The 15,476-nt window shown below is 55.1% G+C and overlaps 1 protein-coding gene across 1 annotated transcript in view; it reads right to left on the reverse strand.

The window, feature by feature from the left end:
- Window positions 1–15,476, reverse strand: part of LOC111154102 (kelch like family member 29) — a 301,414-nt gene that overhangs the window by 23,145 nt on the left and 262,793 nt on the right. The gene's annotated exons all lie outside the window — the stretch shown is intronic.

Below are 15,476 nucleotides of genomic sequence, written 5' to 3' on the forward strand. Positions count from 1 at the left end.
TAAGAGTTTTTTTTTTTTTTTCTTAATTAAAAATTTTTCTTTCAAGAAGTAGAGAAATCGGAAAATACTTGATACTGTTTCTTGGCAAGCCTGGCTCAACACTGACAGTCAAAAGAAGTCACAAACAGTATGTGTCAACAGGCAGCAACTGGGAGGGGCAACAGAACCAAAGGAAAGACAACTTTCCAAAAGCAAAAACAAAACAAAACAAAAAAACCCAAAACCAACCGAACAAACAAACAAACAAAAAACCCCAAACCAAAACAATACAATACCAAAAAATATATATATACATATCAAACCCAGAAATTGAAAGGCTGGGGGAAAAGATTCCCATACTGACAATTGGAAACACAGAGAATACATTATCACAGACAACTGAAACTGTCGTATAACTACAGAACAAGTTCTCCAAATGCCAATGAGTGCTGATGCATTGGATGCCAAGTAAAGCACGGCATTGTGATGCAAGATGGGCTGGATACGGATCAGAGGAATAAAAACCACAGAACCTGCAAAAACAGCATCCCTTATGTTAGACACTCAAGCCATGGCACGGGGTGAGCTTTTCTCCCTCCCTCCAAGGAAGGAGGGGGTGGAATGGGGGTCTGCCAAGCACTTCTTCCGTGCACACTCTGGGACTGCCAGGGAAGGCTGGCAGGAAGTGGGGGCTGGGCACACCTCCTCCCATTTCCTTGGGTCATTCTCTCCAGACTCCCACCTTCAGCTGAGGCTTCAGCATGGGAGAGCCTGGTTTGCAGCCCCCAGCAGTTCCCAGAAAGTGGCCTCCGGAGCCTTTCCCACCCTGATGCACACCTACCTTTGCCTGGTGTCTTGGCCACCTGGGGCCTGCCCAGAGAGTGCCCCATGCCCGTGGGCTCTGAACCTGGGGATGTCTCCCAGACCCTCCTCAAGGCTCAGAAGGGGGAAGGAGCAGAGCCTGACAGGTACCCTGATTCGCTGATACAAACTCCCATTTTCAAAAGTTAGGGCCTTCCGACGACCAATGTTCCCACTAGACTTGCCTTGCCTGCCTGCCCCCCTGGGGTCCTTAGGTGCTGGTTGCTGGACATCAGAGGCCCAGATTCTTGGCCAGAATGACCGAGACCATTGTCAGGCAGGGTTATGTCCTTTGGCAGGTGAATAGGAAAGGGGTTCTGCAGAACTGAGCCCTGCTTCCAAGCCCCCCCCACCATCGCCCTGAGCCCTCCGGTCGATGCTGCCCCTAGGCTGGTGTTCTGGAACCATCCTCCAGCATGCTCTGCTCCAGCCTGACTGTCATCTCTGTCCACATGGGCTGACATCAGCTGCCTGTCAAGACTCCCTTCTGAGCCCCGCCCTGCCTCTGACAGCTGTGCGTCCTCGGAAAAGCCCCTGTGCTCTCTGAGCCTCTGTCTGTATGTCAGCAGAACGAAGCTGGAGGCTCCCGCTCTATTCGCAGAGCCTGGTGAAAATCCCCGAGCTCAGGCTCAGGCAGGGGACTGTGGGCTCGGGGGCTGTGAGGTCAGGTAGGTCCTTCTTGGCAAGGACATCCCGGGCTCTGGTTCTGCTGAAGACCAAGGCACATAGAGAGAGAGAGGTCTGAGTTGTGCAGGCAGAGCTGAATCACTGACCACACCACCAAGCCTACATCAGGCCGGGCACCTGCGGGGATGTGTTGGGGGCGCTGGCTGGGGCCTCCAGAAAGCTCCCTGCGGGTGTGCTCCGACCTGGACGAGGGAGACCAGCAGCGCCTGAAGCACCAGGTGGAGGGTGTGGAGGGAGCCTGTGGGGCCGACAGGGAACAAAGCAACGATGGGGCGGCAGGCAGGGTCAGACGTCAAGAGCCTTGGAAGGGGGCTCCGGTGAGTCTTGTGGGCACCAGGGAGCCATGGGATTCTGTTCAGGGGAGCGACAGGTTTGGACCCGGGTGCCAAACGAATCACTCTGGCAGCCCCCTTAGGGGTGGGACCGGGAGGAACCGGGTAGGCTAGGGGCTGGAGGCCAGGAAGGAGGTGGGGGAGCACTGGGCCTCAGAGCCAGGCCTGGGGGAGAACCTGAACTCTGCCTACTATCAGCTGTGTGACCCTGGGAAAGTGTCCCTGAAGCCTCAGTTTCTCCTTTGTTGAAGTTAAATGAGCTAGCCCATGGTAAACTGTTCCGTGGGCCTCGACGGGTGGCAGGCACGATGTCATTGTCAATGGTGGTGACGGCTCCATGATCTAAGTGAGGAGGGACAAAGGCCTGAATGGCAGTGGTGACGGAGGACAGAGAAAGACAAGTATTTAGGCTGGGAAACTACGGCCCTTAGTGCTGGAAGGAAGAGGGAGGCCGGCAGGTGCGAGGACCACTTGCGGGAGATGGAGGGAAGGGAGGGGGTGCTGAGTTCAATTTGAGGTTGGGGTTCGGGCCTATGAGACGCTTCGGGGAGAGGGGCAGGAGGCAGGAGGCGTCTGCGGCCCGGGCAGGAGGCGAAGCAGTGGAACCTGCAACCTAAGTCCGTGGCTCGGGCAGGGACACGACGTGGTCGGGGAGCCCGCAGGCTCGGGTGGGTTCAGGCTGAACCGCTCGCTACGCTCACAGAGCAGCTCCAAGAAGAGCCACCAACTGAATTCATTCCCGAAACAGGAGCCAGGTGGTGATGTCAGCTTTTTGAGTGAAGTCATGTGGGGGCTAAAGAGTTCTGGGCTGGAGTTCCAAAGACCTGGATCCTGGTTCTCGTTCCAGCTTTGCCACTAATTGGTTGCGTGACCCTGGGCAAGCTGCGCCAGCTTTAGGTTCTCAATCCCTTCGAGCCCCGAGAGGCACCTGCCGGGTGCCTCCCAGCTGTCAGGCTGCAGGGAGTGATAGATGCACCCCCACACGCCTGCTGAGTTAACCAAGCCCTGGGGGCCGGGAAAACACAGTGGTTACAAAATACCACTCCTCCTGGGCCCAAAGCATTCTGATTGTTTCTGAAAGCTCTGACTTGCGACTAAGGACCCGGCAAAGATGACGTGTGCAGCCCCAGCCCTGCAGCGCTGCCTGCTGCCCTGGGATTCCTGGCTGGATCGAGGAGGTGCTGGGAGATCCAGGTCACCATCGAAACGCAAGCGCTTTCTACTCTCGCTTTGTGGAAATCTGGATTTAATAGCTGGGCAGGATTACTCAGTTTCGGAAAAAAATTTTCAATTTATGAAAGTGCTCACCAGGGGATTCCTCTTCACAGCAGGGACCCAAGTGCATTCAAGGTTTCGATCAGGCGGTGTGTGCCTATTGCGGCCGGCTGAGCGCCCAGCTGGAGGGAGCCCTTGTTTTGGGACAGCACGACCCAGGATCCACGGGAGGAAGCCAGCACTGGCTCCAGGCACAAGCCGCCCTCCTGCCTAGCCCGCTGTCTTGGCTGAGGACAACCACTTAATGTGCGAGGGGCTCGGAGGAACATGGGGTCCTGGGGAAGCTTTCCAACCAGCCGTGCTGTGCCCAGTTTGCAGGCGTCAGGGCAGAGCCCGGCAGAGGCTGGGCCTTCGGGGTAGACCCTGGTAGCACCCCCGCACCCGGCAGAATCTGTTTCAGGCTTGGGGAGGAGGGGGAAAGTCCTGATTTAGGGTCCTTCCTTTTTGGCTGACATCGGAGAACTGTTTTCTGGCCTCCCAGGTTTTGGGTGGGATGCCCCACCTGTGTCCACAGGACGCCTTGCCTTCACCTGGCCACAGAGTGGCTACCCTTTGCCCTTGGCCTTTGCCCCTCAGTGGGGAACTCTCACAAGTCCAGGTCACTGAATCTCCCCCCTCTGATTCCTCTCCTCCCCACACCAAGCCCACCTCCTTTACTGCCTAGAAATCTCTGCTGTCCATTCTCTCCAGGCCTCAGGAACAACTGGGCTCTGTCTGAGCCACTGACGTCTGGCTGTTTCCAGCCCTAAGCCACCCAGCAACCTGGCAACCCCTCCCAGATTAAATAAACCCTTCAAGGCTGAGCAGGGGGAGCAAGGCTCCTCCACGCCCCGCTGAAGCCTCCCTGTACCCCAGGCATGTCCCCTCCCAGCCCTCACCCTTCTCCCTGCCCCAATCTCTCTCCCTTCCTTCTTCTTCTGGCTAATTACCATTTTGTCCTGTAATACCAGTTAAGGTGTTACTGGGTCCCAAGCCTCTGCCTCCTTCTCCTCCTCCTTCCCCAGCCATTCACCCTCCTCCGTGCTCCCACAGCATCCCGTGCTTACGTCTTCAGAGCACCCTGTGCATTGTAATTACTTATTTACATGTCTGTCTCTTGCACGTGACTGTGATTTATTTATATTTTTATGTTCAACATCTAGCACAGGGCCTGGCATATATACAGCTGGTGTGGTAGATGACAAATTTCTTTGTCTCCCCTCCCACCAAGGGGTGAAGTTCTTTTCCCCACCGTCTGAATCTTCATTGCCCTTGTGACTTGCTTTGCCATGGAATGGGGTCGAAAGGACATTGTGTGAGTGTGCGCCACAGCCTCAAGAAAACTGGCTTGCTTCAACTCACAGTCTTGGACCCCTGCCCCTACTACCCTCTGAAGAAGCCCGAGCGACTCTTTTGGAGGATAATAGGCCACGTGGAGCAGAGATGAGTCATTCACACTGGCCAGCCCTCACAATATCAGCTAAGCCTGACCTAGAACAGCTGAGCCCAGCCCCAAGGGCAGATGAGAATCATAATCCAGATCAGTGGTGGTTGACTTAAGCCACTACATCTTGGGATTTTTTGTTACGCAGCAAGAGCTAGCTGATACAGAAAGCATGAATAAATGATAGGGCTCAAGTGCTTGTGAAACTTCCCCTCCATCAGGGTCTCCTTCACGGGTAGTGTTTAAGCTAATTTTTTTTTTTTTAATTGCAATGAAATTTAGCATCATAACTGGTTTTAGGCATATGGTTCGGTAGCATTAAGCACTTTTATAGCGTTGTGTGGTCAGTCCCTGGAATACTTCATCTTAACAAAACTGCAACTCTGTTCCCATTAAACAGCCGCTTAATGACCCTTCTACTTTCCATCTCTATGAATCTGACTGCTCTGGGTACCTTGTGCTTGTGGAATCATGCAGTATTTGTCTTCTTGGGGCAAGCTTACTTAACTTACTATAATGCCCTCAAGGTTCATCCGTATTGGAACATGGGTCAGAAATCCCTCCGCTTCTAAAGCTCGATGCAATTCTTTTATATGGATGCATCACAGTTCGTTTGCTTGTTCGTTTATGAGTGGACGCCCGGCTTGCTTCCGGCTTTGGGTGACTGTGAACCATGCTGCCGTGAGGCCCAATTCTTGACACTCAGTGGCGGACGTCTCTAACTGTGTCGGCTCAGCCCCCGCTGGAAGTGGCGGGGTAGCCTGGCTCTAAGGACCCAGCACCAAGCGGCTTCGGGGAGTGGACACTGGGGAGGGTCGGCCTGGACCTGGATGCTTTGTTTAGAGAAGAGGGAGGCCACAAACAGAACCAAGCCTGGAGATGACATCGCAGCCCAGCTTCTGAATATTTTTCACCAAACGACACGAGTTATTTGTCAGAGACTAATGGGCTCATTCCGGCTGGACTAGAAGGGCTGTCTGAGTTGGTAATAAAGAGGAAGAGATGTCAAATATTAAAAGGCAACGCATTTCAGTGGCTTTGCAGCAGAGAAGTCCATTAAATCAGAGCCCCGAGAAAGGTTGTATAGCCGAATAATTTTTTCCAGAGCTCAAGAAAGAACCCAGCTAGGTGACAAATGCTCCTGATTCCAGTGGTATTTATGACACATATTTGATAAAGGACTTGAAAAAATTATAAACTCAGAGCAGTTGTGAAATATAGTGAGAAAGCCCAGCAATGACTGTGTCACACCTGCCCAGAGGATAATTCATCCTGGAGTGGAGGAGCCTGGTGTGTGCAGATACTGTGGGGACAAATGGCGACTTTGCACAAACAGAGCTTCCTGCTGCCATGGCTGGGTCAGGCCATAGACGGTCAGGGACAGGCTCCAAAGCTGAATGTCACCCTTCTTCCTCCCCTGCCTGCGGCTGATCAGATAAACACATCCTCTTTTCCAATGAACAGCTCAGAATCGACCTGGAGTTCCAGCTGGGCCCTTTCTTCTAGGTGAGGCAGGATAAAACCGCCTGTGGACCGCGTGCCCAGCCTGAGTTGGAGGGTTGGTCCTCTATTGGGAAGTCATACCTGCCCCAGGCCAGGGTCTGACAGTCTCACACAGGCAAGCGCTCCCAGGAAATGTGTCCTTCTAGAGAAAGGAAGCGTGAAAGACTCAGATGTATTGCCTGACTTAGAGTTTTAGTGAGGAGACCTTCTGGTTGTCCTGTTGCCCAAATGGAAATTCCTACCATTTATTGGAAAGGGATAAAGCCCTAAGGACAGTCACCACCACTCACTAGCCTGCCTTTTCCAAGGTGTCTAATGCTGGGTGACAAGACCTATTTCTCAGGCAGTAAAATTTGGCACAGAAGGGCCTTTCTGTCCCTACAGCCCCTGTCCCAGGGCTACACACTAGGGCATGCTTGATATGCATTTGCTGGGCAGAACTGAGGGTTACCTTCCAGTGGGAACATTCTCAGGCCCTCCAAGATGATACAAAAGTCATGAAAATTTTCTCCTTAAAATTTTAAAAAATTCTCATAAAACTGCAAAGGTGGGGGCAGACCACTGGCTGGGAGGCCAGTGGGCAAACCCTGAAGCTGCGATCAGAGGGAAGGACCCCAGCTAGGTGGACACTGGTTGCTGTTAGTCCTTCCTGCCTCCAGAAAAATTGCCTCCACCTGGCTCCTTCCCCTGCTTTGAGGATGAAATCTGAGTTTACCCTCTGAACAGGAGAGGATGGAAATGTCATGGGGGTCAGGGCTAGGAGACCTGGTGGCAAGTCTGGGGCTTATGAGAGCTGGCAGTGTGCAGACAGCATGCAGGAGCTGGGAATGCAGGCTGACATGCCACAGCCAAGGTCGGGGGATATGCAGTGAATAAAGCATCCCGGCAAGTCAGGTCAGGACACTGAAGAGCTCTGTGGGGATCAGAAGCCTGAAGGTGGTGTCTGCAAGTGTAAGGGAGGCCACAGAGATGGACTGGGAGCCCCTAGGAGGTCAGGGGTCTGGAGGGAAGGTGGCCAGACAGTCCCTCTATGAGGCAGAAGACAACTCCTGGAGCCAGAACTTGGTACTAGGGAGGTGGGTACCCTGAGGGCCCTTGGTCCTCAGGACCAGGGGAGGATGAGACTCGTGTTTGGCCCCAGGGAAAGAGCTGAATCTGTTGTCCAGATAGGGGTGCCCAGATAGGGGTGGGGATGGGGAGCTTGCCTCTTCCCCTGGGCCTCTGTGAAACTGTCTTGTGCCTCTAACATGTTTAGAGACACTGCTTCTCTTCCACTGGAGGGTAGATTTGTGGAAGGTGGGCAGTGGTTCTCAGCTAGAGGGACTAGAGTGTCCAGAGGCCAGGCCACAGTTAGGCCACGTGAGAGAACCATTTTCAGCACCTTGGAGAGCTCTAGGCACCCAGGGGTCTGGGCAGAGAGTGGGAAGGGCTCTAGAAAGGTTGGGGGTACTAAGTCCACAGCTGAGTAAGGCTGAGGTATGGACAGCTCCTTTCAGAGGCAGACTGGGAGCTTCAGATGCCTTCTGTCTGTCTGACCCACTTGTTTCCTCATTAAACAGGTGGGCTGGGCTTGGGGGTGTGTTGGGGGTCTATTCGCAGACCCGAGGAGCTTCTGATTTACCAGGAAACACACGAAATGACTGTGGTGCCAAGTGAGGGGAGTTTTGTGGGGCAAGCGCTGGGTAGAGGAGGCTCACAGAAGGGACTGCTGGCTGGGTTGGTTGAGCAGAGGGAGGCTTGGGTGGGGAGACAGTGAAGAAAACACTGGAAAGATGTGTAGCAGCTCACCAGGTGGGCTGGAGGGGCCAGGTGTGAACCATATGCATATATGTGTACGTGCGTGCGTGTGTGTGTGTGTGTGTGTTGGAGTGTGTAGTGTATGGAAGCATGTGGGCATGACCATATGGTATGTGTGAACATGTGGTTGTATATGAGCCTGTGTGTACATGTGCCAGCATGTGTGTGTGTGTGTGTGTGTGTGTGTGTGTGTGTATGTGGTATAAGACGCAGGCCCATATTACACTGTGAAAAACAAACCCAGTGTGGTCTTTAACCCACGGGAAACTGGGGGCCATTGGTGAATTTTATGAGATAGGGTGAGAGAGTCAAGTTTGTCTCTTCCACTCAAAAAATCGGCTCAGAATCAACCATCAATGGCTCACCTCCGTGTACCCTACATTCTGCCCCCATCCCTGGCCTTCCAAACCATCGGATACTTCCTTTCTGCTATTCCAACCCATTCTGATGCCCCCTTCTCTGAATTTCCAGGTACGGGGCACTGGGCCCAGAGCTGGGGTCGCAGTGGGAGCTGCAGAAGAGGGAGCAATAGTCCCAGGGGAAGGGGCAGCTCAGTGGGGACACTGACTGACATCAGTGGGGTCAGTGGTGGTGCTGATGGCCTTCTGAGGAGGGAGAGATGAAGGGTCTGGGGAGGGAGGGTTGGAGTGGGATGACCAGGAAGTACAGGGGGTGTCACCGGTGGAGAACCAAATGCACATAACAAGACGTATTCTTAATTTACTAGTTCACAGCCTAATACATATTTACTGAGAGCCTACTATGTGTCAGGACCTGGATTATGGACACGAAACCAGTTTCCATCCTCAAGGCGCTCACAGTCAGATAGGGGAGGTAGATGCTGCCTCGGACTAAGGTCATTTGGGTTGCTTGGCACTGGAACCCCCTTCTATGGGGAGAATTCCAAGGTGGACAGGAAGCTGGGCCCTGTGGAGTGAGTCTGGTGGGGGCAGCCTCCTGGTAGCTGGCACATTGCCACAAGACCTGGGCTCAGCTGGTCCCAGGATGTCCTGGGGGGATGCAGAGCCAGCCGGTGATGACCACAGTGCTTGTGGCAAACCAGCCCAGCTGGCAGCTCAGGGGTGCTCGAGCAACCCCGGGAGGTGTGAGTTCGGGAGGGAACGGTGCCAGTGGGTACTGACCCTGACATGGATCTGCCTGTGCTGCCCAATCCCCAGCCTCGGATCAGTTCCTGCTCTCCTGAACTCTCAGAGCGGCCGTCTATGGGTGGTGTCATGTGACCTGAGTGGCACCAACATGGACACATGTGTTACACTGTCATACACAGGCTGATAAACACCCCTTGCAGCAGAGCCGGCCTGGGCCACTGGGGGAGCACAGGGAGCAGGTGGAGGAGGGAAGTCCCGTGGGGGTGGGGGTGGGGGACTTGGCTGTGTCTTGGGAGGGGGGTGGGGCTTGTTAATGGTGGACAGGAGGGCATTTTGGTTAGCAGTCTGCCTGTGCAAAGGCCCACGTCGCACATCAGCACACAGGCCGCGTGAGCAGTGGGCAGCTGAGTACGGCTGGAGTGGGGAGGGGGGGCGGGGGCTCTGCGGCTGGAGCACCCACAATGGTCCCTGTGACCGGCTTGTGTTAGGAACTGTAGAGTGTGGGCCTGGGAGGAAAGCTGAGAAAAGTCACCCAGGTCACCTGGGGTATAGAAGGGTGGGATGCGGGGAGGGCACATATCTGGAGAAAGCTAGACCCTGTCCCGAGGGGCTGCTGCTGATTGGGGGGTGGGCGGTGAGGATGAGGCCCGGGCCTTTAGCCTGGAAAACAGTGGAAGGGACCCTGAGCTCTGATGGGGAAGCAGGACCCTAGGTCTTCGAGAGCCCATGCAGGGCTGGGGCCGAGGGAAGGATTTTCTGAGTGCTGTCCCCCTCTTCAGCCCACCTCCCTGCTGGCCTGGGACATGGCATCCAGGAACCAGGTGCTGGCTGCTGCCTCTCTTCCCTTCAGCATCGTGCATGTGCCCCTCAAACTGATGTGTCCCCACGCTTTGCCTCGTGGGCTGTGAGTACAGAGGCCTTTCTACGAGGAGCAGCCACCAGCCTGTGGTCTATCCTTGGCTGTTACCATTTTGTAGCTTTCTATTTTACTACTCACTATTTTAGGGGCAAGACGTCAGATTTCCACATACGCATGAGGATCCGTAGCTGGCCCCTGCCAGAAGAGAACAAAGCTGTGTGTGCTGCGTGGAGCAGCGCCGAATGTGCCCCCAGAGAGGGACAAACTCTAGACGTCTTTGCCCGGAAGACAGAGCTCAGCGAAGGCAGCTGGGGGACTGTTGCCACCACACCCTGGAACCTAGCCTAGCCCCCCAGGTGGAGAGGACGGGGCTCTAGGTGCAGAGTCTGAAAATTCGTCATCCCGCGCCTCTGCTATCATCATCTGGGGTAAAGGTGGAGAGTGCTTGCTACCCTCATTCCCTGGACAGCGGGCAGCGGGGGGCAGAGGAGGCCCAGATGGAGCCCTGCTTCCCTGCCTCACTGCCCTGGATTCCCAGAGGGGCTGGCTCTTCACCCTCGACTAGCCAAAATGACCACCCCATCCTCTTTCCATCCAGAGGTCCTGGCCGACCTGCCTTCCACCCGGGTTCCTGCGGAGCCTGGGCGAGACAGTTGTGTGTGTGGGTAGCAAAGGGGCTGGCTGGGGAAGAGGCCGAGGGAGGGGCCCCAGAGCTTCCTCACCCATCATTCCAGACCCAGGGAAATAGAAGAGCAACAAGGACCCAGAGGAGGAAATGATATCTCAAATAAAGGGCAAGAATCCCAACAGACATGATCTCAAAGCCTCAATTCTCATGAGTAATGTTCCACAGAACCTTGCTTTGTTGCAAGCGTCCTGAAGACTTAAGCCCTTAAGGTCCAGCCAGAGAGGACGTTCGTAAAGTCAGCCACCTGCCCCAGGAAGGGAGAGGATGGCACAGAGAAGGGGTGGTGGGAGGTGCTGGAGAGGAGAAGACAGGGCGGGGGGAGGGCAGGCAGGAGAGAGATACAAGAAGTGGGGGAGACATGGCCCTCCCCGACCTGCTTTAGCAAAAGCCAGTGTTTCCCGAGACTCCGGAGAGTGCAGTCCCAGCAAATAAATCAATAGTTTTAAAGGATTTGCAAGAATTAGTGAACCAGAGCTGGGAGCACGATCAGTTCAGTTACCCTGGTAAAGAGGGAAATGAAACGGAAAGCCCAGATGCCAGAGGCTAATGGCAACTCTGAACACTTCGAATCACATCGCAGGAGAAGAGAATTCGTGGCTAGAGAGGCCCTGGGGTAAGGATGCAGGGGAGGAGCACGTGAGCCCCTGTGTGTGTGTTTGCAGGGGATGGGGACCCCACTTGTGTCTTCCGGTATGTCTGGGAAGGGGTGTCTCTCCATGGCTGTTTGCCCCTGCGTGTCCATCTGGATCCAGTCCTCCTGCCGGGCCTGGCCAGGGTCAGGTCTGGGGCAACACCTTGCCTCTTGTCATTTCAGGGGAGACGAAAGCCTGGGATCATTTCATTTTCTTCATACTGCTAATGGTCTTGAATGATCACGCAAGCAATCACCATGATCATTTTAGGAAAATTAGCAAAAAAGAAGAAAGTGCCATCTGTTCTCCAGGTGACCAGGTGTCAGCTTCAGGCCCTGGCACAGAGTCAGAGGGTCAGGCCTGCCTGAAAGCCAGCCCAGGTGTCACACCTGCGGAGAAACCCTGGCCACCAGGGAGGAGCCAGCCCTGGGTCCACAGCTGGTCTCCCTGTCATACCGGCTGGCAGGATGCTTGTGAAGGAGGCACCCTAGGCTTGGTCCCAGGAGGTGCCTGGAAGACGTCCCTCCTTCCTGTCTCCTGTCTGCCAGCTCAGGCCTCTCCCCCGCTGATCCTGCTCGCCTAGGTCTGTGATCCTTGCCTGGAAATTCTGTCTCCAGTTAGACGAGAGTTCTACTGTGAGGGAGAAGCTGCCTTTCATTCTCCCAACTCCCAGAGCCTCACACCGTCTCTGGGGCCCATGGAACTTGTCCTGGGGAAGCCCACAGATACTGCTAGGTGGGTCTGCCACACTCTGTGATGGCATAGAGTCTGAAGGAGGCCCCCCCCCCCGCCCACCTCCAGCCTCCAGCTCCAGGCCCAGGGGTGGGCAATGCTGGACCTGACCTGGGAGCTGTCCCTGCCACCTGTGGGCTGTGGCTCTCCTGCCCAGCTCTGTCTTGCTGATAATGGTGTCCATCTGGTACCATAGCTCCTTTTAGGAACAGAAGCCATCTCCAGGCTCCCTGGATCTTCTAGTATTCCACTGTGGTGGCCCAAGCTGGTTTCCATCTAGGGTGGGTCTGAAACCTCTGGTCAGTGGAGGTGAGGATCTCAGTGGAATGAGAGGGTCTGGGTGGGTACAGCCCTGGCCTCAGGAAGCTGCAACTGGGGCCTGGGGCAGGCGGGGAGAAGGCTTTCTCCAGCACAGCTCACCTAGGGCTAGGAAAGGTCTGCGCTGCAAACCATAGGGCTGCCTGAGGCCCAAGGAATGACCCCATGTGTTCCAGCAAAGGAGGATCAAGGGTAGGAGTGGGCTGGGCCATCCTGACTGCCACCAGAGGCTGCTCTCTCTGCTCCCATCTGTCCCCGGAAGGTTTGAAACCGACACTTCCCTCCTTGCTCACCTCTGCAGGCCAAGGTCCAGCTGTGCCTGTCTCCTGTTAGCAAGACCTGTGTCATCTACCGTGAGCAGCATCTGTTCATGGGGTACGTCTGCATGGCAGCAGGGGACACGGCCTCCCGCTCCCCTGATAGGTGCCGGGGAGGGGAACATAACAGACTTTGATCATTGCTCACAAGAGCTTTCAAATGCAGAGCCTGGATCTGGCTGGTCTCTGTACCCCAGCACTTGGCATAGAGTCTGGCCCTGATCAGGTTTCAGGTAGAGATTTGAGTGAATGATGGGGGGGAATGAATGAAGAGTTGCTGGACTAGACAAGGTGTTGTGGAAGAGGAGACACTGAGCTGGGTCTTGAATGGGAAGGATTTGAGCCAACAGCCATGGAGAAAGGGCCGCCCCGGAGTGATGGCAGAAGCAAAGGCCCAGAAGCAGGGACCAGGTGGGGCAGGTGGGACAGGTGGGACAGGTGGGACAGGAGGCTGGGTGGAGAGACGGCAGCAAGCATGGAGAGCGAGAAGCTGCAGAGCGGCAGAACCCAGGGAACAGCCACACGGAAGGATGTGAGGCATTTCTGGGCCTCCAGAATTTTCTTTGCTCAGGCAGCACCCATCAGGGAAGGAAAAAGCCTGCAAGCCCAGGGCTTGGCTCTCTCCCAGCCTGGGGTGAGGAAGGGAAGGAGGTGGGTGGGGACAGGCGGGCTTGCTCAGAACACAGGGCCTCCTTCTCCTAAGCTCTCACTTCCCAGGCATTTGGAAGTCATCTGGAAGGACAAAGAACCAAGGGCCTCGGACAGAACGGCCCCTGGGCCCCACCTGAAGCACTGAGGTCTCCTAGGGGCTGACTGAAGCTCCAGGTGGAGTTCAGGGCGCCCCGTGGGCCAGGCCAGGAGGGGCAGTGGGTGTCCAGATGTTCTAGAGGGCATGGGAGGACACAGTATGGGGACGGTGAGGAACAAGGGCATGGTGACCTTTTGCTGAGAGCCCGTGGTGTGCTGGCAAGGCCCTGGCATGTCACCCACCTTGCTGTGCTGAAGTTGTGAGTGTCCAGGACATACGGTGGGGGGGAGGGGGGAGGTGACGTGCCCTGTGTCTCCAGCTGGAGGCTCAGGCCGTTTTGATCTGACATGGGCCTGGCCCTATCTAAGGCATCAGGTCTCAACCTGTCTCTTCCACCCAAGTATTCACAGAAATCCTTAACACCTGGGCCCACCCCCAGATTTGCATGCATAGTATGGGGGACAATCTGGGCTCCAGGATTTCTAAAAGCTTCCTAGAAGATGTTGATGTGTAGCAAAGTTTGAGAATCTCTGGTCTCATGCCCCAGCGCTGTTCTTGGTTTTTTTTTTTTTTTTTTTTTTTTTTTTTGCCTTTTTGTTCTCATTCCTAAAGTGTCCAGATCTGTGCTCAGAGCTCAAATAAATTTACTGAAAAAAAAAAAAAATAAAATTAAGGAACAACAGCTCAAAGAGCCAGCAATTTATGCAAATGAATGCAAATAAATACACACTCCATACATATGTTTATGCAAATAGTCTTGTGGTCCTTGCAAATCACTCACCCGCCTGCAAGCAGCTGTCTACGATTTCTTGGTGAGAGCCCTGGGCAGGGTGCCCGGGTTAATGACAGGTGATATCACGACCTCCCAGAACAGACATCTCTATTAGCAAGCTCATCCCAGAAGTCCTCCGGGGAGCTGCTCACAGAGCCCAGCTCTGGGCACCAAAACCCCCTTGCCTCTGGACTCAGGCCTCGGGACTCACTCAAGCCCATGGGCCAGGGAGGGACCAGGAGCGGCTGCCCAGTGGGCTCTTCGAGGCCATCAGGCCTGGAGGCAAAGAGAATGAGGGCCTGGCAACTGGTAGGCGCCTGGTAGCTGCCAAGAGGACAGCTCTGACCCCCAAGGGCCTCGCTGGGCGGCCTTTTGCTCTGGGTCAGTCTGGGTAGGCCAGCATGTGGCTGCGTACTCAGCCCCACTCAGATAGGCTGTCCCAGGTGTGCTTTTGGCCTGACTGCGTCCTATGGCTCATTTATATAAACCCAGTGGGAGATACAGAACCTCAGAAGAAAACCTGCCTAATCAACATGAGATTGGCACGAACACCCACAGCCCCCAAAATGGTCACTGTGGCCTCAGCACTAGTTTGAAACGTCTTTTCCCAGGCCCCGGGAGACACCCATGGCCTCCGTAACTTTGGGACACCCTTGCCTCATTGCCTCAAGGATGAGCCAGTCCTGCAACCCTCTGGCCCCTGACGCTGTTCCCTGAGAAGGACCAAGAGGAACTGAAACCTCACTGCTTCCCTTCTGCAGGCTCAGCACTCCCCAGGGTGTCCTCCTGGGCTGGGCACACCCACCTAGTGGGTGGAGGGAGTTCCTCAAGGAGGGCTGGGAGAGGACTAAAGATCCGTCTAAGAACCAGGGCCCTGGCTTCCGGGATCCTAGCTCAGCCTGCTGTAGACAGCCCTGAGGTCACACTCAATTCCTTATTTCTCTAGTTGCCACGTCCAGGAGATGGAGGCCATACCATTTGGGAGGCTCTGGGGAGCCAGAGTGTGAGCTCTGTGAGGGAAGAGATTTAGTTAAGGATGGCAGGTTGGGGCTCATGGCATTTTTGTTGGCTGACTGAATGAACAAGCATTTCCTCCACAACACACATGCAGCCCTCTCTTCCCCCGTTGTCCCTGTCACTTTGTGTACAATATGGGGTGGGGGAGGCGTGGCCCATCCCTATGAGGGAGCTCCCCTCTGGGATGGCAGCCATAGACAGTGTTCCCTGTGCACAGCCCATGTGGGGAAATGCCTCCCTCGTTGAAAGGCCAGTTCCCTTGAGCACAGCTCTCACTCTGGGGGGAGCCGGTGGCAGGGAGATGGCAGAGGGGAAGCAATCCTTTCAGGTTGTGAAGGAAACCCAGTGTCTACTGTTACAGGCGGGTGCCGGGGGTCAGATGGGGGATGACTCTGTCTCAACAAAGACCTGTTACAGCAACCCAAAG

The sequence above is a fragment of the Enhydra lutris genome, unplaced genomic scaffold, assembly GCF_002288905.1.
Source record: "Enhydra lutris kenyoni isolate GAN:26980312 unplaced genomic scaffold, ASM228890v2 scaffoldscaffold35, whole genome shotgun sequence".
Taxonomy (NCBI): domain Eukaryota; kingdom Metazoa; phylum Chordata; class Mammalia; order Carnivora; family Mustelidae; genus Enhydra; species Enhydra lutris.